This window comes from Schistocerca nitens, chromosome 6, assembly GCF_023898315.1.
Source record: "Schistocerca nitens isolate TAMUIC-IGC-003100 chromosome 6, iqSchNite1.1, whole genome shotgun sequence".
In the NCBI taxonomy this organism is placed as follows: Eukaryota; Metazoa; Arthropoda; class Insecta; order Orthoptera; family Acrididae; genus Schistocerca; species Schistocerca nitens.
The window spans coordinates 608906137-608932143 of record NC_064619.1 but is presented as its reverse complement, the minus strand read 5'-3'; the positions used below and the strand labels follow the sequence as shown (position 1 = coordinate 608932143).

At 43.3% G+C, this 26007-nt stretch overlaps 1 protein-coding gene across 1 annotated transcript in view; it reads right to left on the bottom strand.

The window, feature by feature from the left end:
- The window catches only part of LOC126263015 (cytochrome P450 6k1-like), a 166556-nt gene extending 142915 nt beyond the window's left edge, over positions 1 to 23641 (bottom strand). The window contains exon 1 of the mRNA XM_049959979.1: positions 23492 to 23641. The gene's annotated coding sequence lies outside the window, so the exon portion shown is untranslated. The remainder of the gene's footprint in view (positions 1 to 23491) is intronic.
- Positions 23642 to 26007: the final 2366 nt, after the last annotated feature.

The following is a 26007-nucleotide window of genomic DNA, read 5'->3' as shown; positions in this document are numbered from 1 at the left end:
GCCAGTGCCTCTCGCACTTCATCCTCCAATAGAACCATGAACACCACGTCATCTGCATAAGCACGATGAAAGCATATCCCCTCATTGTTATCCCTGTCAACCGGCTCCTCAAACCGTGTAACAGTGGCTCAAGGGCGATGGCGAAAAGGAGCATCGATAGCGGACATCCTAGACCGACCAACCGTATGATGTTAATGGGGCCTGTCACACGGCCATTGACAAGCACTCGCGAAGTGGCATCCCAGAGGAGTCGCAAGACGATGTCTATAAATCTGTGGGGGAAGGTCGTTTCCTAGAAAGTCGTGACTGGCTCCATCAAAGGCGCGGTCGCTCTGAACTTCCTGCAGAAGGGCAACATCGAGGTCCGACGACCTCAACATTTCAGGAAGCAATTGTAGTTTGACAGAAGTGCCAATGGTGTTGACAGTGATGGGGACAGTTCTGTAAGCTCGTCGCGGAATTGGGACTACTGGGACACTCATGGAGGCACGAAGAGCAGCAATGAACAGGAACAGTATCCCACCAGGCTGCACATCCCCATCCAGTAACCCATCGATTAGCAGTTGTGGGGTGAAGCAGAATCATTCGCTGCTGTGACTTCGGTGGGTGTTTCGTCGTCTACAGCGTTAGACCACGCAAAGGTGCGTGGATGGTGTTTGTCCATTGGAGTACCTGCCGAGTCCGAAGGTGGTGTCACGTCGGCGGTGGAAGAGTGGTGCTGGCTCAGCTGCTGTTCAACGTATCGTCCATCGAGGGAACATCTTGAGAGTTGTGATCCTCATCGTCTTGAGACTGTGTCCTGCGGGTGTCAGACGGGACGATCCGCCGTTGCCGACTCTTCGGCGACCGTTGCTTGCGCACGTGATCTTCCGTGTCCGAAGATGCCTCGGAAGCTGGATGGTCAGGCACAAAAGCATCGGCAGGCACAACCATGAAGTCAAGGGCCATCCCCTGCACCAGAGATTGCTCACCACTGCACATGATGGGAGGAGGAGGCAAGCGCGTCGGTCCGTTCCCAACAGCCTGAGGCATTACCGGAGACGACGATGTGTCAGTAGTAGGAGCCACTGGTGATCGCGGTCAGGGGTCGTTACGGAGAACTTCGACAAACGTCAGCGGGAGCGTAGTCGGAGCGAACGTGGTCTACACGTCCCCAGACGGTAACTGTGTGATTCTGCGTTGCAGACAGTTGGAACGGAGGTGTCCTTCTTGGCCACATCCCGAGCACGTCTTCGGCTGGCCATCATAAATTATAATTGCACAGTAGCCACCAATATATACACTACTGACCATTAAAATTGCTAAACCACGAAGATGACGTGCTACAGACGCGAAATTTAACCAACAGGAAGAAGATGCTGTGATATGCAAATGATTAGCTTTTTCAGAGCATTCACACAAGGTTGGCACCGGTGGGGACACCTACAACGTGCCGACATGAGGAAAGTTTCCAACCGATTTTTGATACACAAACAGCAGTTGACCGGAGTTGCCTGGTGAAACGTTGTTGTGATGCCTCGTGTAAGGAGGAGAAATGCGTACCATCACATTTCCGACTTCGATAAAGGTCGGATTGTAGCCTATCGCTGCTCGCGTTGGTCGAGATCCAATTATTGTTATCAGAATATGGAATCGGTGGCTTCAGGAAGGTAATACGAAACGCCGTGCTGGATCCCAACGGCCTCGTATCACTAGCAGTCGAGATGACAGGCATTTTATCCGCACGGCTGTAACGGATCGTGCAGCCAAGTCTCGATCCCTGAGTCAACACATGGGGACGTTTGCAAGACAACAATCATCTGCACGAACAGTTCTAAGACGTTTGCAGCAGCATGGACTATCAGCTAGGAGATCATGGCTGCGGTTACCCTTGAGGCTGCACCACAGACAGGACCGCCTGCGACGGTGTACTCAACGACGAACCTGGCTGCACGAATGGCAAAACGTCATTTTTTCGGATGAATCCAGGTTTTGTTTACAGCATCATGGGGTCGCATCCGTGTTTGGCGACATCGCGGTGAACTCACATTGGAAGCGTGTATTCGCCGTCGCCATTCTGGCGTATCACCCGGCGTGATGGTATGGGGTACCATTGGTTACACGTCTCGGTCACCTCTTGTTCGCATTGACGGCACGCTGAACAGTGGACGTTACATTTCAGTTGTGTTGCGACCCGTGGCTCTACCCTTCATTCGATCCCTGCGAAATCCTATGCACGACCGCATGTTGCAGGTCCTGTACGAGCCTTTCTGGATACAGAAAATGTTCTACTGCTGCCCTGGCCAGCACATTCTCTAGATCTCTCACCAACTGAAAACGTCTGGTCAATGGTGGCCGAGCAACTGGCTCGTCACAATACGCCAGTCACCACTCTTGATGAACTGTGGTATCGTGTTGAAGCTGCATGGGCAGCTGTACCTGTACACGCCTTCCAAGCTCTGTTTGACTCAATGCCCAGGCGTTTCAAGGCCGTTATTACGGCCAGAGGTGGTTGTTCTGGGTACTGATTTCTCAGGATCTATGCACTCAAATTGCGTGAAAATGTAATCACATGTCAGTTCTAGTATAATATATTTGTCCAATGAATACCCGTTTATCATCTGCATTTCTTCTTGGTGTAGCAATTTTAATGGCCAGTAGTGTAAGTAGGACGGCACATGTATTGTTAGCTCTATGCGCATCTGTCATACTCCATTGAGAACTGTGTATGTGGTGAGTTGAACCCACTTTTCAGCTGTATGAGTAATTGCCTTTCCATATGGGCGGAATGCAGATACCACTACTTTTGAAGGCACCTCGAAAGGGAGTTCAAATACACGGATCTTCCACAGTCCAAGTCCTACATGTGCACAGTTACGTCACCGATGTGTCCATCAGAGTGACGGAACTTAAGACTACTTCGAATTGCACTTAGTGTTTTGTCGCATAATTCTTCGTTATCAGTTTCACGTATACCACACTACTCACTATAGACAGGTTGAGGCCAAAAAGATCGTTGCAATCAATCTTGACTTCTTCTCTGATAAACTGCTTTTGGTCGGGAATATTCAGGTGAAAAGCTAATCTTCAGTGTTGATTCTCTGTGGGCATAAGCCATTCTCTTTCGAACGAAATATAACGAGCTAAGGCGGCAGAATCACGTAAGTAACTACGCGAATGCTTTCTTCCAGGAGCGCTAGTTCTGCACGGTTCCCAGGAGAGCTTCTGCGAAGTATGGGAGGTGGGAACGAAGTACTGCCTGAATTAAAGGTGTGGGGAGATGGCCTGAGTCGTCCTTAGGTAGCTCAGTCGGTAGAGCACTTGCCCGCGAAAGGCAAAGGTCCCGAGGTCGAGTTTGGTCCGACATACAGTTTTAATCTGCCCGGAAGTTTCATATCAGCACACACTCCGCTGTAGAGTGAAAATTTCATTTTCTAAACTCGTGTTAGTGTGTGTCTGGTTGGGATCTGAGAAACTTGCGTAAATACTTATCTTGATACCGAAATGCGTAAATTGTAGTGCTGGGCGACAGAATTGAATTACGTCAAACAATTCACCTGCGAGAAGGAATTCGCTTTTCAACGAAAATTATATATGCTGTTTGACTGCAAAACAACACGAATCCGATTAAAGCGTTGGCCCTGAATATTGTTAATCTTTATCTTATGTTTTACAAACAATCACTGTATCAGAATTGATATTGTAATTACACAGAAAATGAACATACAAATTAACGCATCTGACTTTATGATAATGCTTGACGAGTTTTCTGAAATCTGTTACTGACATGAAACCTCTGAACTGATATGATATTTTCACAAATACATTCTGAGAATCACTGTACCTTACAGGGGATTTGAATTGTGCTGGTAATTTGTTGGCCTACCTGTGCGCAAGGATTGCTTATTTGTTCTGCAACCTGTTACATTAAGATAATGATGAAGCTTTAAAAAGAAAATTTCATTTACCGTACCTGCAAATGCAATGCAAGACGGTATCTTATTATTATTATTTCTTTTTATAAAAGTGCTTCTACACACACAACTCGCGATGTGCAATGCGAGTTCACAAAGCACATCCATAAAGGTAAAGAATCAAAAATGAGGAACCAAACGACTGATAAATGGGAACAGGACTCCAAGATAACCTGTGTTTCATTAAGCCAGAACAAAAATATACCCTTTCATAAAGTTCTCACAACTAGGCAAATTGGCTAAATATTTCTTAATAAACGTGCTGTGTACAATTACTTTCCTTGAAACACGTTTCAGACATCGGACAAAACGATATGTAGAATTATAAAACGTGTATACCAAACTTCAATCGTATGCAATGTTCTAACAATAAGAAACTACACAATTACAACTATAACAAAACTGGATTGCCTTACTCGCTGGCTTACATAATTCCTCCATTAATACACTCCCACTAACACAGTATTTTCCATCAAAACATATTACTGCAAAATCCTTTCTGAATGCTGATGCCTCTACTGCACGGCATGCCATCTTCCACGCTTTTCAAACCAAGTACATTGCCAGACTAGCTAACACACACTACCTACTACTCTAAGAGAAGTAACCTCTCTGACCAGCATCTGTGATCTTAGAAACAGACTTACAAAGAATGTGGTTATATTGATACTACGGAGGTTGAGTAATTTGTCAAATTTGCAACTTCATTAATATTTATGGCCAAAATTTCTTTAAAATTGACATGGCACTATTTACAAGTCTGTCAAAGCTGGGGTAACTTTTCAATTCCGCGACTTTAGAAATCACGTGGTTTTGAGCCGAAAAACGCGTCGAATCACTTTCGGAGCGCATTTTTCTCCGGAAAGGAAGTTCGTTGAAGGTTATTCGATAGGGAGAGTAGAAGGTGATCTTAGAATCAACATATCTCACAAATATGTTTTCCGATTCAGTTTTAACAATCAATTCCGTCTTGACGCGGAGTTTCACTTCACACAATAGTCCCCGTGTTGCCACCTTGAAAACCGATCACAGACTGCCTTGTGAGCTATCTTAACAGTTTGCCACCTTTTGTATTCCGCCTGGAAGGCGGCGCGTGGGTCTGCTCCTGTGAACAGAAGGGTAGGCCGAATGTAGGAACCTAGGAGGAGTAGGTGTGGTAGAACACGTGGTAATGCAATTAAAAGTGGTTTTAGTTAACTTTGGCTGAGATGAGCACGGAGGTGCGAAGCCGTACAGGTATCAATGCTAAGAGCTACCAGTAGTGACACAAACTATCATTGAAGTAACTGAAGCAACGGAGTCTGTAACGACAATCCCCCTACGAAGTAGAAGCTAAGTTGCTTGGTCGTCGATTCGGAATCAAAATGGGCAGAACCTGGAGCGGCGCTCGTAGAGCTGCACAGCGCCGGCTAGAGGTGTCGTCGGTGTCGGTGTCGTAGTGCCAACCTACGAACTTGCACCTACGCCGTGGTATAGTACTTATCGATACCACAGCACCTGCCCTTTCAGGAAGTCATTGGTCCATCCTTCGCATCAATAACCACTGACAGTAATTAAAATTTGTAATTAGTATTTCCTGATGAACTGAGTGACACTGAAGTTATTATTAACAATTCTCAGTGCAAGTAACGTCAAAATATAAATTAAAAAAAACATTCGCATCTTGGCTCACAGCGTTGTAGGTGAATCCTCACTGCCTCTCTCTCTGCTCAAGGACGATAGGGATCTCGCCCCCCCCCCCCCCCCCACCGCCCAACCGTTCTTGCGCTGTGACCATGAGTGTTCATTGTGATCCTACTACTAATTAGCCTCCAGTTACAAAATCTTCCTATATTGTGCATTAAAACATAGCAACGAAGATGTAATAAAAGTGGGCAGGAGTGTGGCATAAACGAAAAAATGCGTGTGTGTTCGATGAGCTTTATCTACAAGTCAGCTTGTAATGCTTCCAGTAATGCACTTATTATGCACCTTCTGATTTAGTCTTGTAAATTCTGAAGATCCTGCTACTGGATAGAAACAGCGATCACATAAGATTGACCTTTTGTAAAGTGGGGAAGTAACTTCACTTTATAAAATTTATAAAATAGAATTACAGTAAGTTAAAACATATAATAATAGTTACTTACCAAATACTTTATGTCAAAATGTTATGAAAGCTAATGGAAATGTTTTTTAAAATCTTTACTACCTACAACACACAGTGAAAGCTGGAACGCCTGACAGTGGGCGGCAGGGAGCAGATTGACTGCCACTGCCTTAGGGTGTTACTATAAAGTGAGAACGATAAAATAATTTTCATCTTATGTGGAAGACTACTATAAATTTGTATCGCACTATTTGTACTGGAATTTTTGTAAGTTTATGTCCTTACTGACTGTGTATCGAACTTTAATTGTTGCTTTATAATATGTTCGTTGGCACTGAAGTTTTTGTTTATGTATAGTCTCCTACAGACAGAACATGACTAACACATGGAAGAGCTGTTGCAGAATTTTTACGCCCGTCTATTTCGTAAACAAATTGTGAGATTTGCGAGTCATATCCAACCGGTAATTGCCGCTGGGGCGCGGTGCGATCGCATGTACCAGTAAGCCCTGAAATGAAGAAAATAGCGATAACCTTTCATGTCCGGTTTGCCGACAACTGAGCACTGCCACGAGTCAGTTGAAAGTCGCGTGATACAAGGCAGCCATTTTGGATCCTAATAAGTGCGAGAATTGATCTAGTTAGCGGTTGTTTGGTATATAGAGGTGTGAGAAACACATAAACTCATTTTATATTAATTTAAGAGCCTAACGAAACGTGTCAACCTTTCTGTGGTGAAGAATGCCACGTTGCTGTGCAGTAAACTGCTGTTCGAGGGCAAAGAATAATAGCAGGTTTTTCCGAATCCCACAAGGCGAAAGAATTGAGGAGAATGCAAAATATTGCTGCATCGAACTGGAAGGAAAGATATGTTTCCATGCGAGTATGCTAGTCTATGTGCAATAAGTAAACATTTCTCTCATCGTGGAGTACTAAACAACGAACTTATATATCCCATTACGTAGTACCTAAGTCATCACCTCTAGCGTAGCTGGTGTCGGGCTGGACTTCTAATACAATATTCGCAGGATCCAGCCTCACTCATTGCAAGTTTTTTATCGTTCTCTTCACTTAATACCAAAGTCTTCTTAAGTTATTATTATGAATAATAGCCAGCTACACTGCTATGTAAGTTGTTTTTATTTTGTACCATTGACCATGACCCATTTCGACATATTGGCATCATCAGGTGCTCTGTAAATACGTAAGTAAGCGTTGGTCTTAATATAATGGTCTGTAACGACGATCAGGAAAGCTATAATACATCGTTAGCTGTTTTTACCTTACATGTAATATCGTTGATGTCATGTCCTGTCTTTTTTAAATGGTTCAAATGACTCTGATAACTATGGGACTTAACATCTGAAGTCATCAGTCCCCTAGACTTAGAACTACTTAAACCGAACTAAACTAAAGGCATCACACACATCCATGCCCGAGGCAGGATTCGAACTTGCGACCATAGCAGTAGCGCGGTTCCGGACTGAAGCGCCTAGAACCGCTCGGCCACAGGGGCCAGCCCTGTCTTTTTCCAGAAACGTTATTTTCTCCTAGGTACACACGATGTATATCTGATTTTAGTTGGTGTCCGTGTAAGCTGCTTTTCTGGCAGCTTGGATGACAGTGGATCAGCGATATTACATGTTTACATATAATTTACATTATAAATAAGTGATGTTTGAAATTCAGGTTTTTTTTGTTATTTTTATTGGTTTGGTTCTTATTATGTTTTTGCCTGGATTTTGTTTTAGTTTTATCTGAGATTTTTATTTTACATTTTGAATTTTTTCGTAATAATTTTGTTATTCATTATGATTAATGTTAGTGTTATGTCTCTCTTTTATACTCCTCATGTTGTTGTCGGTGTAACTGTGGATAAGTGTCTCTTATTTATTACTTTGCCCGTTCTCTTGATTTATAATGAGAATAAAGGTTTCTATGTACTTTTTGTGCTTTAGGTCGGTTTGTTCGTTCAGTAAATTTATTGAGTTACTGTATGCATATGTTTGTGAATATATCTCTATTTCCCCAAGGATATTCATGAATGTTCCCTTCTGCGTAATATGGAGGATTTCTAGTGCTTCGTTTATGGGTTTTACGTTGTATTTTTGTAGTTGTTGAAAAAATGTGGATGGGGTGTTTCCACTTTCTCTGGTGTGCCCTTTATATCTAATTTTGAAGTTTCTACCGGTTTGTTCTATGCAGATTTTTGGCATGTATTACACGAAATTTTGTAAATGCTGTGGTTGTTGTGTATGGGAATTTTCGACCCGTTTTTGTGAAATTTGTGTTTGAGGCTTTGTGTGTTTTGATATGCAGAGGCGATATCGGTTTTGTTGAATAATTTATTAATTTTGTTCGAGATGTTTCCTAGATAAGTTGTGGTTACCTTGTTTTCTTCTTGTTCGTTGTGTATATGCTTAGTTTTCCATATTTATGTATATTGTGCCTTTGTCGTTGTGTTTTACTGTAATATAATTGTTTTACAATATTTGGGGTCTGTTCTAAAGCTATATGATTTTTGACAAAGAGAGAGAAATTGAACATTGCTTAGAACCAACGAGGAAATGTAATAAGGCCAGGTCATTATGATAACATGAAAGTTGGCCCTGCTTAAGCACTTTTAAATCAAATGATAATTAAATCTACAACCTAGCTACAAACAGGCTTTGATATACAACATTGGGGACAGGTTGAAAATGTGTGCCCTAACCGGGACTCGAACCCGGAATTTAATTATCATTTCATTCTAGAGAAGCTACACGGTCATCAATGGTATCTGTTCTTTCGGGAACAGATACTACCTTCGTATACACTTTTAAATCACAGTGCTTCACCAGCAATTAAGTAGCAGTAGAACAACAGATGCTTTAAATTAATTACCTAGAGGAATAGAGAAACTGCAGTGTCTAAAGTTGTTAAAGACAAACACGATCATGTTCTGCTGTTTCCCCACGATTGTTATAACGCTTTCTGAAAACTGGAAAAAGGGGTCTCTGAGAACGACAGTAGTTATGGCAACAGTCACAGAAATTAACAATCAGCATTAACTTCTGACTGAAAAAAGTTTCCACTGCGTTTTATTGTGGGGGCTTTCACAAGACCTCCTGGAAAAACTCATCGCCATGGTTCGATCAAATAATACAGTATAGTCACAATTCTACGGCTTATTGCTGTGTCACAGTGTTTTCGTCCCAGTCGCCATATTGCCGGCCGAAGTGGCCGTGCGGTTAAAGGCGCTGCAGTCTGGAACCGCAAGACCGCTACGGTCGCAGGTTCGAATCCTGCCTCGGGCACGGATGTTTGTGATGTCCTTAGGTTAGTTAGGTTTAACTAGTTCTAAGTTCTAGGGGACTAATGACCTCAGCAGTTGAGTCCCATAGTGCTCAGAGCCATTTGAACCAACCCAGTCGCCATAACAAATGTCAGACAGAAATTATTATAGTTAATTCCTCATCGACGACACAGAACACAAGCGTACTTGTAGCGAGTCACAAAGCAGAAACGATCCAGCCGTGCCTCTAAGTGGAAATTTAGATTTAATCGACGTAGATGAAATTCCACACGGTGAAGAACAATCTCTGAATTATGTAGCCGGTAGAACTGTGAAACAAGTTAAGCAGAAATGCGAATTATGTGATATGTTACGTGTGCCACTTTCAGCATGTGAATAATGTGAATGAGAAAGAGTTCGCAGATTAACCGAATTTAAAATTCCACGACCAATGACAGCTTAGAATGTGTATCGGAAGCAGTGTTAAACATTATTCAAATGGCAAAAACAGATTCCCCTGTCGATGAAAAATAAATTCTGGAATCGAAGTTGTTTCAAGTACTCAAGGGAGTTTGTTGTGAAGCAGACAAGAAACTTAGTCATAGTATTCCATTTTGTCTCACTGTTACAGAGAAGACTGTACATGTATTTTTGACAAAAGCAGAGATAAGCGCCACTGTAAAATGTGGCAGTAAAAGTATAAGCATAATAAATGCGGTAAGGTTATTTTATGAGGTAGTTACCAGGCATTTTTTTTTGGCCAATTATGTAGATGTAAAAAGAGTTATATCTGCAAAACAAACAGAAACACTAAAGACGTTAACATCTAAAGAGAAGTATAGATTTGTGTTTCAATATGGTCTGCAACTCTCAAATATCTCTCAAACGAACTGAATGGGGACAATATGTTATGCTACTACATGTAGATCATCTATTACCTATCACAAAAACAAGTGCGAGGAAGTTTTATCCGTATTAAGAGGAAAATAAAAGCCATGTTTTTAGCGACGGGCTTACGGAAGTTGTCATTTTTTTCCGTTTATATTTTCAGTAGAAACAAGGAAACAATTGAAGATATGCGCTGAAATATGGGCTCAAATGTAGAAGCTTAAAGTGTTGCCATCTGTTGCTGGGTACGGGAACTATCAAAATTGAGATTGGTGTCACCCCTAAATGTCACATTAGGATATTGAGGGGTGAAACCAATGTCAGTTTTGATAGTTCCCGTACCCAGCAACAGATGGCAATATGTATCTCTATAGTGCGTTTAAAATTAGTTGCGACTTTTGACATTTGGCTCACCGGTGGGGACATGACGCCGTTGCCCAGGTAACACCAATGGCGAGCCGTCTTTCCCTACCACGCCAGCAGCAATTCGCTTGCTAAAACGCTCCTGTTGCCACGCCGTGGATAAATAGTACGACGTGGTGTCACGCTTTAGAGAGCACCAGTATTCATCTGCTCTCGTAGTAAAGTGATATTTTCTGGTGTTGAAGTGTTCTACAGTCGTCAGGTATCGTGGACGAGTCTTTCGTGATGGCGCTGCACGCCACAGCTCAATATGCCAGTTTTGGACAAAATAGCATTAATAATAACAGTACAGCACATCTGAACACGAGATTCGCAGTAAAAGTGTTCGTTCAGGAACACGGTCATCGGCTGTGAAGAGAATGTCCTGCTGAAAAATATTCCTCGGAACTGCATAAAGCAATGCTCAGTGGCCAATACTACTCCGTTGAGCTGGGTAAAGCTCCAACAATGCAATGGAGGAAAGCGACTCTTTTTCTTTGGGTACAAAGATATGTTAGATTGGAAGAAGTTGAACCTAGCTTGTGTAAGGTGAAGTTAAGGGAACTTGTAGTACTGTACAAGCCAAAAATTCCACGCTACCAGATCGATGAACTGGCTAACGCTAAAGGGCATAGTTTAGTCAGGCTTCCTCCGCATTATGCTCATTTAAATCCGACTGAGAATATATGGGCCCAGGTGAAAAGTAAACAAGAATTTTACGCTCAGGGAGGTTGAAATGCTGACAAAATAAGTCATTGCAAATGTTACATCACAGGACTGGTCTCAAGTTGTCAGCTATACCAAGAATGTATTTAAGGAGATATGGATTCATGAAGAACTGTCTTGAGTTTTGAGTAATACGTTACTTCTCTTTTTGGTGAGTTAATAACTGCTTATTTTGCCTAAACACAACAGAGTTTACAGTGTACGGCTCACTAACATTTTACTGCAGTCGAGATAGAGACAGAATCCTAAAACAGCGTATTATTAAGCCACCAACTGAGGGCGAGACATATCATTAGTTATGAGGAAGCCTATTCTTAGTATAAAAATAAATGTGCATGTTGCCAAACCCGCAGCAATCCTCGTTTCACAGGCTACTGATGGTCCTTGAAAATTACATTATTTCATTTAAAACATCTATTGTTGCTTGAATACCGCGGTAGACATGGAAGTTTCGCATATTAACCATATGGTAAAATACTCTGCTCTTTGCGTGCTATCATTTGCCAAAATCTTGTTTCGATATGTGAAACAGTTTATGAGATATAAGGGATTTATGAATATTTCACTCAGGCTCTTTCACTGGCGTGTGCGTTCGTGACGGAGACCTTTACACACATTTTATTTTCTGGACGTTGTTGATAGACAGCGATATCCTTCGAGGTTTAATCAGTCATTCAATATGTTATCTAAACTTTATATGCAGCAACATATGACCTAACACACACCAAACGCAAATTCGTAGCGATCCCTATTTTTCACTACCGAAATATCACAATAACTATGACCATTAATGAAATAATACGTAATTGGTCATGAAGCTGACCAATGAAGCTCTAAGGTGTGCGAGACTCAGAGTTTATTACCGTGTAGTTCCTCTAAAATTGTTTGAGAAAGACTGTATATCGGCCAGCTTGCGCACCTGACAGGATACTCGCTGGCAACTACGCTTTCCTCCACTCGGTCGGTACTGAATTGTCAAAAGTCACAACTAATTTAAAAACACACTATAAGTTTGAAGTGAGACACACGTGCAGATAGACGACGCGCTGAACAGAAGGGGCTGCTCACTAAATTCCGAAATCCAATCTTCATCGAGGATGTAGAGCATATATTATTACCACCAACTTTCAAATCGCGTAATGATCATCATTCAAAGATAAGGGAAGTAAGAGCTCGTACTGAGGCGTTCAGACAGTCGTTTTGCCCTCGCGCGATCCGTGAGTGGAACAGAAGGAGGGGGGGGGGGGGGGGGAAATATATGACTTTGGCGCGAATTGTGCCCTCCGCCACACACCGCTTGGTGGCTAGTGGAGTATATATGTAGATGTAGATGTTTTTACATTTGAGGGTTAGTTCGTTTTTCGGCGCATGCCTTCAATTAAAAGCTGTAGTTCATTGTTTACTTTACACACTAAGATATCACATGCATTTCTAGTCACGTTCACTTCCTCATAAATGAGAATTAAACAGTTCTGTCCATAACGCTGCTGTAGCTACTAGGGTCCAAAATGGACACCCCCGCCGGGTTAGCAGTACTTCATTCAGTGCTTTAGCATACGACGTTGAGACACGCGTACCGTATGTGCACAAACTGCCATCGTTTCTGAGTGTTCAGCAGCACATTGAACTCGGCACACTCAGCGTTGACGTTCGAATGAACAGTCCTTGTGCCGACGACGTTACGGCATCGGTGGGAACAGGAAACGTGTGATTATTGTAATGGCGACGACATTTGGAGAAAATTGCCGGTTACTCTAGGAAACGAGCATACTTTTTGCTCGTGGCGGCAGCAACGAATGACGAGAAAGGGACGTCAGTGAGTAATTTGTATTATTCTGATCGCCGACAAGCGTAGCAGACGAGGGAAGGCGTCTCTGTAATGAATGAGAGCTATTGTAACAGATGATCATACCTTGAGGAGTGCAACGTCACCTCTTACACAATATAACAACTGGGATCGGGCTAGTGGTAAGTTGGGAGGTTTCAGAGAATCTATATCCGCCCGGAACAGGGTCAGTTTTCCGGTCCGAGGTGGAGTTCTAACTTGTTACATACGAGGACATGCTGAAAAGTAGTGTCTCGGAATGTTTTATTCTGTTTTCAATATCGGTTGGTGTATTACATGTGAATATTACTCTGTCGAATTTCCCGCTTCGCTGACTCAAGTAGCAACGCTCTGCCGCTAGAGGCGCTGTTCAGCGTAACCACAGTTTAACATAACAGTCGCGACACTGCTGTAAAAGTTGTTACCGTTTGACAGATGGAGCGACACTAGCGCTCCAAGCGGCGAGTAAGGTAAACGTCAGACGCGTCGTAAGCATAATGTTTGTATTGCATCCATTTCCTACGTAATTTACGAAATATTTGAGTTTTTTTCTTGCCTCCAAGGGTTTGTGTAGTATCAGAAGGCATATATGTTTCTAAAAGCTACAACACATTCGTGAAGAAACACTTGTGACGTTAGATAGAACTGCAGCTTATCACGTTGATATCAAAAGAATATAAACACACAGATCCACACGTAAGAAGCGCAGACATGTTCCTCTACATGCAAAAGCGATCGACAGCTCATTTATCGTTCTGTAGGACTACTGTGTTTGTCATTGTCGTCGCCTGTTGCCACAAGTACGGCCTTCATATTTATATTATTCTAAGTGGGACAAGCAACTGCCAAATAGTGAGAGAAATATGTCGAAAACATTATAATGAGCTGATTAAATTACATTTCACACAAAACCAAATATTTGAATAATTTTCAAACAATCTGTCAGTGAACAAGGTGCTAACAAAATAATGTCATCACACGAAGGAAGCAACGAAAATTGACTAACAACAGAAGTGAATGAAATACATACAAAACATTACGCTTTTGTAAGACACGAATAACTGCACTTAATCTAACTTCATCGTCAAAGCAGGTCTGTGTTGACGATTCACACGTATCTGGCACTGACACATGGAGATTGAAATGGCTGCTTCTGTGTCATAGGACTGTTTTACAGCTTTAGATGGATTGTCGAATCTTTGTGGCAGTTTGCTCTTCATCGTCAGTCGAGGTGGCTTATTTGGGATGTCAAACTGTGTGCGTACTGCATTCCACACGAGTTTATTATTGTCTGCGTTCATGAACTGGTTTTGTTCGAAATGTAGCGAACAAAACCTACTATTATTATTTAGGTAAACTGGGTCTTTTTTCATAAGGTCTTCTCGTCTACTATTAACTAGCCATTTTCTGCTCCTAAAACGAAACATTAATCATTAATACAAATGAAGTTTGCAAGTGAATCCTGACGATACAGTTTAGTAATATGATGGTATATACCTCTCAAGATCCTTAGGAAACCCAAAAATAGACAGTTGTGGTGTCTTCCTCCTGGGTCCAGGCGGAGGTTCGAGTCCTCCCTCGGGCATGGGTGTGTGTGTGTTTGTCCTTAGGATAACTTAGGTTAAGTAGTGTGTAAGCTTAGGGACTGATGACCTTAGCAGTTAAGTCCCATAAAATTTCACACACTCTTCTTCCTGTTGTTGCTGCAATTTATTGCACTACAAACGCTCCCGCTTGTGAAAACCATTGTAGAAATTAAAATAAACAACCACTATTCGCTTTCACGATCGCGCCGACCTCACAGTTTAAGTTACTGGCCGCTTGGGGCGCTGCTGGCGCGGTACGCAACAAAATCGAGGCCGAGTGTCGCGACTGTTATGTTAGACTGTGACGTAACTGTGCCGGTCGCGAGAAACAGCGTACTGTACTCGAGTTTATAAACGCAGAAAACGTACTTCCAATTGAAATTTCTCTCCTTCAACATGACCATGCCAGACAGCACACGAGCGCTACGACACCTGCAACAATCCGACGCCGACAATCCGATCACCCACTAAATTACAGGCCCATATCGATAACGTCGATATGCAGCAGGATTTTTGAACATATATTGTGTTCCAATATCATGAATTACCTCGAAGAAAACGGCCTATTGACACACAGTCAACATGGGTTTAGAAAACATCGTTCCTGTGAAACACAACTAGCTCTTTATTCATATGAAGTGTTGAGTGCTATTGACAAGGGATTTCAGATCGATTCCGTATTTCTGGATTTCCGGAAGGCTTTTGACACGGTACCACACAAGCGGCTCGTAGTGAAATTGCCTGCTTATGGAATATCGTCTCAGTTATGTGGCTGGATTTGTGATTTCCTGTCAGAGAGGTTACAGTTCGTAATAATTGACGGAAGGTCATCGAGTAAAAGAGAAGTGATTTCTGGCGTTCCCCTTATCTATATAAACGATTTGGGAGACAATCTGAGCAGTCGCTTAAGATTGTTTGCAGGTGACGCTGTCATTTATCGACTAATAAAGTCATCAGAAGATCAAAACAAACTACAAAACGATTTAGAAAAGATATCTGAATGGTGCCAAAAGTGGTAGCTGACCCTAAACAACGAAAAGTGTGAGGTCATCCACATGAGTCCTAAAAGGAACTCGTTAAACTTTGGTTACACGATAAATCAGTCTAATCTAAAAGCCGTAAATTCAACTAAATACCTAGGTATTACAATTACGAACAACTTAAATTGGAAGGAACACACAGAAAATGTTGTGGGGAAGGCTAACCAAAGACTGCGTTTTAGTGGCAGGACACATAGAAAATGTAACAGACCTACTAAATAGACTGCCTACACTACGCTTGTCCGCCCTCTTTTATAATACTGCTGCGCGGTGTGGGATCCTTGTCAGACAGAACTGACAGAGTACATCAATGGTTCAAATGGCTCTGAGCACTATGGGACTCAACTGCTGAGGTCATTAGTCCCCTAGAACTTAGAACTAGTTAAACCTAACTAACCTAAGGACATCACAAACATCCATGCCCGAGGCAGGATTCGAACCTGCGACCGTAGCGGTCTTGCGGTTCCAGACTGCAGCGCCTTTAACCGCACGGCCACTTCGGCCGGCCAGAGTACATCGAAAAAGTTCATAGAAAGGCAGCACGTTTTGTATTATCGCGAAATATGGGAGAGAGTGTCACAGAAATGATACAGGATTTGGGCTGGAAATCATTAAAAGAAAGGCGTTTTTCATTGCGACGGAATCTTCTCTCGAAATTCCAATCACCAACTTTCTCCTCCGAATGCGAAAATATTTTGTTGACACCGACCTACATAGGGAGGAACGACCTCCACGATAAAATAAGGGAAATGATAGCTCTTACGGAAAGATATAGGTGTTCGTTCTTTCCGCGCGCTATACGAGATTGGAATAATAGAGAATTGTGAAGGTGGTTCGATGAACCCTCTGCCAGACACTGAAATGTGATTTGCAGAGTATCCATGTAGATGTAGATGTAGATGTCGATCCTCCATACAATCCGGCTTGGCACAATCCGATTTTCGGCTGTTTCCTAAATTGAAAGAATACTTTCGAGGACTTCACGTTGATTGGGATAAAGCGGTGCGACTAGGGGTGAGACTGTGACTCCGTCAACAAAGTGAAACATTCTACACTGACGTTATCAACAAACTGGTGTCTCGTGGGGACAAATGTGTTCGTCGCCAGGGTGAATATATTGAGAAATCGATTTATAGGCATCAACAATGAAGATATAGAATGTTAATTAAGTCTGTTTTATTTTTAAAAAAAGCTGTAAGATTTTTCAAATAAGAAATTCGTAGTCACTACTTTTCAGCAGGCCCTCTTATAAAATAAGTAGTGATACTCCTAACCTCCCACGAAAAAATGAATTGCATCTCGACTTGCACAGTTGATCCAAGCTGAAAGCTGCCCTTCGTCAGTAATACGCACATTCAGTCACGGAAAACCACTGTGTTGTACTGAAACCAGAAAATACTTTTAAGAAACTGGCCGGACTCGCGCACTTGGCGTTCCGTACAAACTTTAATCCATCCGAGGAATCGAGGATTTCGACGATTTCCGCCTGTTATCGACAATGATAGTGCCAAAGTGTCGGTGCCAGGCGTAGCAAGACTTTCGAGAATGTTTTAGTTTCAAGTTCTAAGTCGGAAACAAGAAACAGAAGAAAAAATTGGTCTTGTGATATAATTACAAATCACCATTTCTCTGATTTTTTTCTTTTACACATGCTGTGAAACATTCTTTTTAATGAGGTTTTAATGAGTGAATTTGTATCAAAATATGTGAAATAAACGGCCGTATCTTTTGATTCGATTGACCTTGATTCTTAATATTTTTACACCACCAAAGGACTGTAGACCTCAGTAAGATACAAATTTTAACTTGAGACATCTATCTGTTCCTGAGAAAAACGGTTTTGAACAGTCGGACAGACACACACACACACCCAACTGCCCACCCACTGACACACACACACACACACACACACACACACACACACACACACACACACGCACACAGACGAACAACAAAGTTATCCTACAACGGTTCCATTTTTATCGATTGAAGAATGAAACCCTAAAATTATCAGCATTACTACAATATAAAAATTACGACATATGTTGAAAATAGTACGAATATTACGAAACTTGATTCGTAAATTGCGAGTCTAAATTGACTTCAGCTGTACCATTTATTGCTGACACATGAAAATTTTTTGCAGTCAACACATAGTGCGTAGTGGGGCGCTCACACTGTCGTAGAAATAATTCAAAAGCCGAGATCGCTTAAAATACTGTTGATAACCGATTTCAACACATCAAAGGTGCCACATCGCATCTGAATGCACACTAACATTTATAAACCATTTGGATATAACGATACATGAGGCAAACCAGCTGATATAAAATCATTGTCACAAAAAACAAAAAACAAGTGCTCTCATGGCCATTCTTTTCCATAAGACATGTAAATCCGCAGCCACAAGGTAACACTATTTGGTACATGACCGCTGCCGACCGTTGTTACTCGAGCAGCGGTCATGTACCAAATAGTTTTATCTTGTGACTTCGGTTTTACATATTTTATGGAAAAGAATTACCAGGAGAGCAGTTGTTTTTTGATTATTTGTGACAATGATTTTATATCGGCTGGTCTGCCTCATGTATCGTTATATCCAAATGGTTTATAAATGTTAGTGTACATTCAGATGCGATGATGGCACCTTTAATGTGTTGAAACCGGTTATCCAGTAAAGAGTATTTAAGCGATCTTGGCTTTTGAATTATTTCATGAAAATTTTTGCCGTACGAGGACTCGAACCCGGACCTCCCGCTTACTGCGAGCGGTCCCTTTAACCACTTCTTTTTTTATCGTTTGTTGCACTTGTTCGGGGTGGAAGTCCCATGACACCCGTTCAACTTCATGATTCACCCATTCACTCGGTTTTTTGCATCATTATTACAAAAGGCAGCTATTCCTCTGATCGAACACGCTGAGCTACCATGCCGGCACACTTTGGGTCTCCGAACACGCCATCCGGTCTAAGCCGAAACCTCCATATGTTATACTTGTCCACATTTCCTAATGCACACACACACACACACACACACACACACACACACTATTTGATTGATATACAGGACATAAAATCCCGTCTGAGACCTGCGAACGTTTTTATGTTAATAATTCGCAACCAATGCTGTAAAATCGCAATAAAGTCTTGAGTTGTTCAATTGACTCTTTTATTAGAACGTGTTCAGCGTTTCGGAATTACACCCATCTTCAGACATCACAAATTTCAACCAGGCGTACAGCCTTGACAACTCAAAGAAAGTGTCCAATAACATCTCGATGTTATTTTGAGTTGTCAAGGCTGTACGCTTGGTTGGTTAGGAAGGAGTTGAAGTTTGTGACGGCTGAAGATGGGTGTAATCCCGAAACGCGTAAGATGTTCTAATAAAAGAGTCAACTGAACATCTCATGACTTTATTGCAATTGTACAGCATTGGTTGCCAATTATTAACACTATTTGATTCCCACAAGTCTGTACTATGTCTGTGATGGCAATGCATACTATACATAGTGTGACCAGATCCATTACGACTGTGGCTATGGAAAAAAATGAATTATGTTCACAAAATCACCGTATTTATTCAAAATAGTTTCGCCCTGAACTAGTGCACAGCTAAAATTGCTTTAAAAGTGTTTTGAAACATCTACAACTACAAGGATACTCTGCAAATCACATTTAAGTGCTACAGTCTTTTTTTGGTATTGCATCTAGTACTACACTACAGTTTTCGTATTTGTCCTCTGTTGCGTCGTAATTGTATCCTTTCATTGACGACTTCATTTTGGGGAACAAGTAGTCGGCAGGAGCCAAATCCGGCGAATACGGCGGGTGATCCAGGACTATGATCCATTTGCCGGCCAAAACCGCGAACAGTATTTACTTCGTGGGCTGGGTCATTGTCGTGAAGGAGTAAACAGGAATCTGCCTTTCGGTGTTCGTATCGAATACCACAAACGATAGAAGACTCAAAAAACTTAGTTATCCCTCACTGCTCCACCGCCTGTTTTCCATGTTTCAGGCAGCTGTCTTTGAAACTTCAAGGATCGTAATGATACAACTCACTACGAGATAGCACTGCAGTTTGGCATTTTACACAAGCAGTCCTAACAGCAACCAACGGCCTTGTCGCAGTAGTAACACCGGTTCCCGTCAGATCACCGAAGTTAAGCGTTGTCGGGCTGGGCTAGCACTTGGATGGGTGACTATCCGGTCTGCCGAGTGCTGTTGACAAGCGGGGTGCACTCAGCCCTGTTGGCAATCGGGGTGCACTCGGCCCTTGTGAGGCAAACTGAGGAGCTACTTGACTGACAAGGGAACCTCCCCATCGCACCCCCCTCAGATTTAGTTATAAATTGGCACAGTGGATAGGCCTTGAAAAACTGAACACAGATCAATCGAGAAAACAGGAAGAAGTTGTGTGGAAGTATGAAAAAAATAAGCAAGATATACAAACTGAGTAGTCCATGTGCACGATATGCAACAACGAGGATAGTGTGAGCTCAGCAGCGCCGTGGTCCCGTGGTTAGTGTGAGCAGCTGCGGAACGAAAGGTCCTTGGTTCAAGTCTTCCCTAGAGTAAGAAATTTACTTTCATTATTTTTGCAAAGTTATGATCTGTCCGTTCGTTTATTGACATCTCTGTTCACTGTAATAAGTTTAGTGTCTGTGTTTTGCGACCGTATCGCAAAACCGTGCGATTAGTAGACGAAAGGACGTGACTCTCCAATGGGAACCGAGAACATTTGATCGCAAGGTCATAGGTAAAACGATTCCTCCACAGGAAAACACGTCTGATATATTCTATACGACACTGGTAACGGCAGGTGCATCACATGACAGGAATATGTGGTCGACCCACCTAACTTGTACACTTGGCGAATGGGTAAAAAGATTCTTCTACCTTGCCCGAATTAGGTTGTCTTATGGATGTGATAATCACTCCCAAAAAAGTGATGAAAACATAAGAGTTTGTCACATAAACTGCAACAAATGAATGGAACAGTTTCACAGTCGCACAGTTTTCCCTGTGCTCTGTCAAAACATATGTTTTGTTTCGATGTTTGTTTAGGTGTAGCGTCCCCATACTACGGCGCAGTTACCTCGCATCGGACGGACGGACGGACAGATAATAAATTGTCTGAAAATAAAAACTAAACTTTGTACTCGAGGGAAGGCTTGAACCCAGGACCTCTCATTCCGTAGCTGTTCACGCTAACCACGGGACCACGGCGCTCCTGAGCTCACATTATCCTTGATGTTACGTATGTTGGACATGGACTACTCAGTTTTTATATCTTGCTTATTTTTTTCATGGCTCCCCACAACTTCTTCCTGTTTTCTCAATTTATCTGTGTTCAGTTTTTCAAGGCCTGTCTACTGTGCCAACTTATAACTAAATCTGCGGGGGGTGCGATGGGGAGGTTCCCTTGTGAGAAGTAGCGGCTCCGGACTCGTAAACTGACGTACGGCCGGGAGAGCGGTGTGCTGACCACATGCCCCTCCATATCCGCATCCAGTGACGCCTGTGGGCTGAGGATGATACGGCGGCCAGTCGGTACCTTTGGGCCTTCATGGCCTGTGCAAAAGGAGTCCTAACAGCACGAGCACATACTGTGTCAGATATGTCTGAAGGAACGTTGTATAATATGACTTGTCAACACAGACAAAATAATAAATGTGTTGAAAACGGTCGCCCAGCGTCTCTGCTCCCTTCTGTGCTCGTAGAATCACATTATAATTTCACGCAGAACGGTACCATCAGTTGTTTAAATACTCCTGACTGAGTCATTCTTCAAATGATCGATACTTTTAAGCTGTTTTTTTTTTTCGGACGCGTTTCGTTTTAAATATCACCGTGGACAAAAATCACAAGAAAACAAGTCCGGCAAACGAACCGGCAGCAAACGTTTGCGAAGGCCTCACGAATACGAGGCGGCAACTGACGGGACACCGTGAATGCAGTTTCAGATTGCTGAAAGATGTAGTGGCTTTAATTGAGACCAGAAGTTCTCTAAAAATTAAAGGATAAACGTAACGTTGGACTGGTTTCAAACAACATACGGTCGACAATTCGACTATGAGATACTTCGCCCCAAAAATAACTTTTTTGCCTTGAAGATGGTTTTGATACGCAATGTCAGAGTCCCCGGCGGACCATTCCGGTTATTCGCATGCCCAGAAAGGTGCACCCAAGCTTCATCACTCACAAACTACACTGCTACGTTACGTTAACCGTCCACAATTCTTTTGAAGCAATCACTCGCAATATGCAACTCTCTTTTATGTATCAGCTCAAAGCAATGCTGGAACACGTGAAAGGCAGCAAGGTCTCAGGTGTAAGGACTAGAATGTAGAATGACAACATCCACATTTAAAACCATGGGAATGCCGCTTGACAGGTCTTCTCCGGGCTAAGAGTATATTTTTGCAAATTGTAATCACCTCCGGAATTCAGACTGGAGTCTTACATTTAGGTTTAGAATCGTCGACATTGCCCAAAACCATTGCTGAGCTCAAAACAGCCATTCAGGAGGTCAGCGACAGCATCGATGTTCCGACACTTCAGTGGGTCATGCAGAATTTCGCTGTTGGTCTGCACCACATTATCGCCAATGATGGTAGGTATGCCGAACATGTCATAATCTAAATCCGAAGATATGTAGTGTTGTTTACATGTTGAATAAAGTAGTTTGTAAATAATTTACGTCATTTTCATGTAGTTCAATAATTGCCATCCTGTAACTATGTATGCACGTAATAATAATAATAATAACAATTTCTAAGGCGCTGCGGTCATGGACTGTGCGGCTGGTCCCGGCGGAGGTTCGAGTCCTCCCTCGGGCATGGGTGTGTGTGTTTGTCCTTAGGATAATTTAGGTTAAGTAGTGTGTAAGCTTAGGGACTGATGACCTTAGCAGTTGTCCCATAAGATTTCACACACATTTGAACATTTGAACAATAACAATTTGTTGTGGCTCGATGGCCTGGTGAAAGTCTTTCTACTGGACGCCACTTCAACGAATTGCGACAGTGTCCCTGACCTGCCCCATTTGTACCATCTGCTGACGGGGGGCAAACAGTTTAGCGTAAAATCCGAAGCACGTCTTGTTTTTGGCGACTCCTCACATCGTTATGGGGTGAAGGCTAGGTTACAACGAAAACTGAAAAAATCTGTGGTCTCGGCGAGATTCGATCCCGCAACCATCTCTCCTTTTCCACTCACCCACATTACCACAAAGACCACAAACACCCACACGTAGCTAGATAGTCCACCTACTCGTTTTGATGATTGGGGTTGTATCGAAATTTGTGTCATAATAGTCCGTATCTTTTGATTGTACTAACTTAGTAGCTTAAGTTTTTCACACCCCTAGGCGACCGTGGATCTTATACGTCAACCCTTTTCTGAGAAGAAATGGTCTTAACAGTCGGACGGACAGACAGACAGACCAGCAACAAAGTGATTGTATAAGGGTTTTATTTTTACCGATTGAGGTAGGGAACCGTGAAAATAGTCAATGTAGTTGACTTCCAGCGCAAACTAGAAATCAGGATTAATATGGAAAGAAGTAAGAAATTACATGAGGTAGAGAAGATAAAGGATTGCCGAAAAAATTGGAGACAGCATAGAAAGCACAGCCAATGAACTTGTAACGTGATACGCATTGGTCGATACCAAGGAACATAGAAGAGAAGCGTTTGCAGAGACCGACCTCTCGCTGCGTGGTGTCCCGTCGCGCACTGGAACGCCGCCTGCACTGGCAGCGAACTGAACTACACCTAGACCCAGACCTCGCGTAACTCCACACGCTATGTAACTCGGCCGTCACTATTCCCCCTGCTGACTCGGCACTTCTGTCTGACAAGCAGGGCGCGATAAACGGAGTCCGTGCGACGAGGGCGGGCTGTGATTTTGCAACGTCCCCGCACGCAATCTGCGGAAAGTTCCCTGGCAGGCTGCCCGCTGTGAGCACGTAACATATGCACACACTGATCACACAAAACTTGAATCACGTCTGCCCATCACGAGAGCCGCGTTGCGGGCACTTGGCGCCTTAAGGAAAACCTGTACGTCGAGAAGAGACTAAACGGGAATCACTGTACCGACAACACGAGCCGCAGATGGGGAAATGCACAGGTGACTTTGATGAAGGGCAGATAGTTGTCGCCCAATGCCTGTGAAAGAGCATTTCGGACGCTTCAAAGCTGTTCCCTTGCTACTGTCGTGAGCATCAATGGCAAGTGGTTGAGGCACAGTGGATCCACGAGGAGACGACGAGCTATTGGACGTCCACACCTCTTCATAGAACGCAGAGGTTGGAAGCTGGGCCGCTCTGAACGCACAGTAGGTGACGTTTACAGCGCACTCGCTTAAAAATCGCCAACGGGTACCGTGACGTCATCTCCGAAGTCGCTGTCTCCGTAAGCTCGAAGATAGGGTGAGAAATGGTTCAAATGGCCCTGAGCACTATGCGACTTAACTTCTGAGGTCATCAGTCGCCTAGAACTTAGAACTACTTAAACCTAACTAACCTAATTACATCACACACATCCATGCCCGAGGCAGGACTCGAACCTGCGACCGTAGCGGTCGCTCGGTTCCAGACTGTAGCGCCCGGAACCGAACGGCCACTGCGGCCGGCTAGGGTGAGAAGGGAGGAGAGGGATCGGGCGTGATTATGACATGAGGTCACAGTCAGAGATCATTTACTCCTCCCCATGAATGTAGGCAACCCGAAGGTCACGTCAGTTTGCATCGAGAGTCGGCACTGAATTCCTACTACAAAAGTCAAAAAAAGTTTTGCATCACCTCGGTTCCGCGAGTTCCGGAACCTCTACTGAAAATTGTAATAGAGGTCAACATAAACATCATTTCCGTCCTTTTTATTGCTCATGGAAACCACACATTGCGTGTTGCACCACCATACAACGAGACCGTCAGAGGTGGAAGTCCAGATTGCTGTACACAGCAGCACCTCTAATACCCAGTAACACTTCCTCTTCCATTGATGCATGCCTGTATTTCGCGTACTATCCACAAGTTCATCGAGGCACTGTTGGTCAAGATTGTCCCAATCCTCAACGGCGATTCAGCATTGATCCGTCAGAGTGGTTGGTCGGTCACGTCGTCCGTAAACAGCCCTTTTCAATCTATCCCAGGCATGTTCGCTAGGGTTTATGCCTGGAGATGTCGCTATACTGAAGAAAGTCATTCACAAGATGTGCACGATGGGGGCGCGAATTGTCGTCAATGAGGACAAATGCCTCGCCAGTATGTTGGCAATATGGCTGCACTATCGGTTGGAGGATGGCATTCACGTATCGTACAGCCGTTGCGGCGCCTTCCATGACCACCAGCGGCGTACGTCGGTCCCAGATAATGCCACCCCAAAACAGCAGGGAACCTCCATCTTGCTGCATTCGCTGGAAATGTGTCTACGGCGTTCATACTGACCAGGATATCTCCAAACACGTTTCTGACGATTGACTAGTTGAAAGTATATGCGGCATTCGTCGCTGAAGAGAACGTGATGCCAATCCTGAGCAGTCCGTTCGGCTTGTTGTTGGACCCAACTGTGCCGCGCTGCATGGTGTGGTGGTTGTAAAGATGGACCTCGCCATGGACGTCGGATGTGAAGTTGCGCATCATGCAGCCTATTGCGCACAGTTTGAGTCATAACACGACGTCCTGCACGAAAATCATTATTCAACATGGTGGCGTTGCTGTCAGGGTTCCTCCGAGCCATAATCGGTAGGCAGTGCTCATCCACTGCAGTAGTAGCCCTTGGGCGGCCTGAGTGAGACATGTCATCGACAGTTCCTGTCTCTCTGTGTCTTCTCCATGTCGGAACAACATCGCTTTGGTTCACTTCGAGACGCCTTTACACTTCTCTTGTTGAGAGCCCTTCCTGGCACGAAGTAATAATGTGAGCCGTGTACTTCCGTCCTGGTGGAATGACTGGAACTGATCGTGTGTCGGACACCCTCCGTCTAATAGGCGCTGGTGATGCGTGGTTGTTTACATCTTTGGGCGGATTTAGTGCCATCACTGAACAGTTAAAGGGACTGTGTCTGTGATACAGTATCCACCGTCAACGTCTATCTTCAGGAGTTCTGGGAACTGGGATGATGCAAAACTTTTTTTGATGTGTGTATTATCACGTGTGACTGAACCCTGTCGGATCGTGCAAAGCTATTACGTTCCAATCTTTGGAGTTTCGAAGCAGCT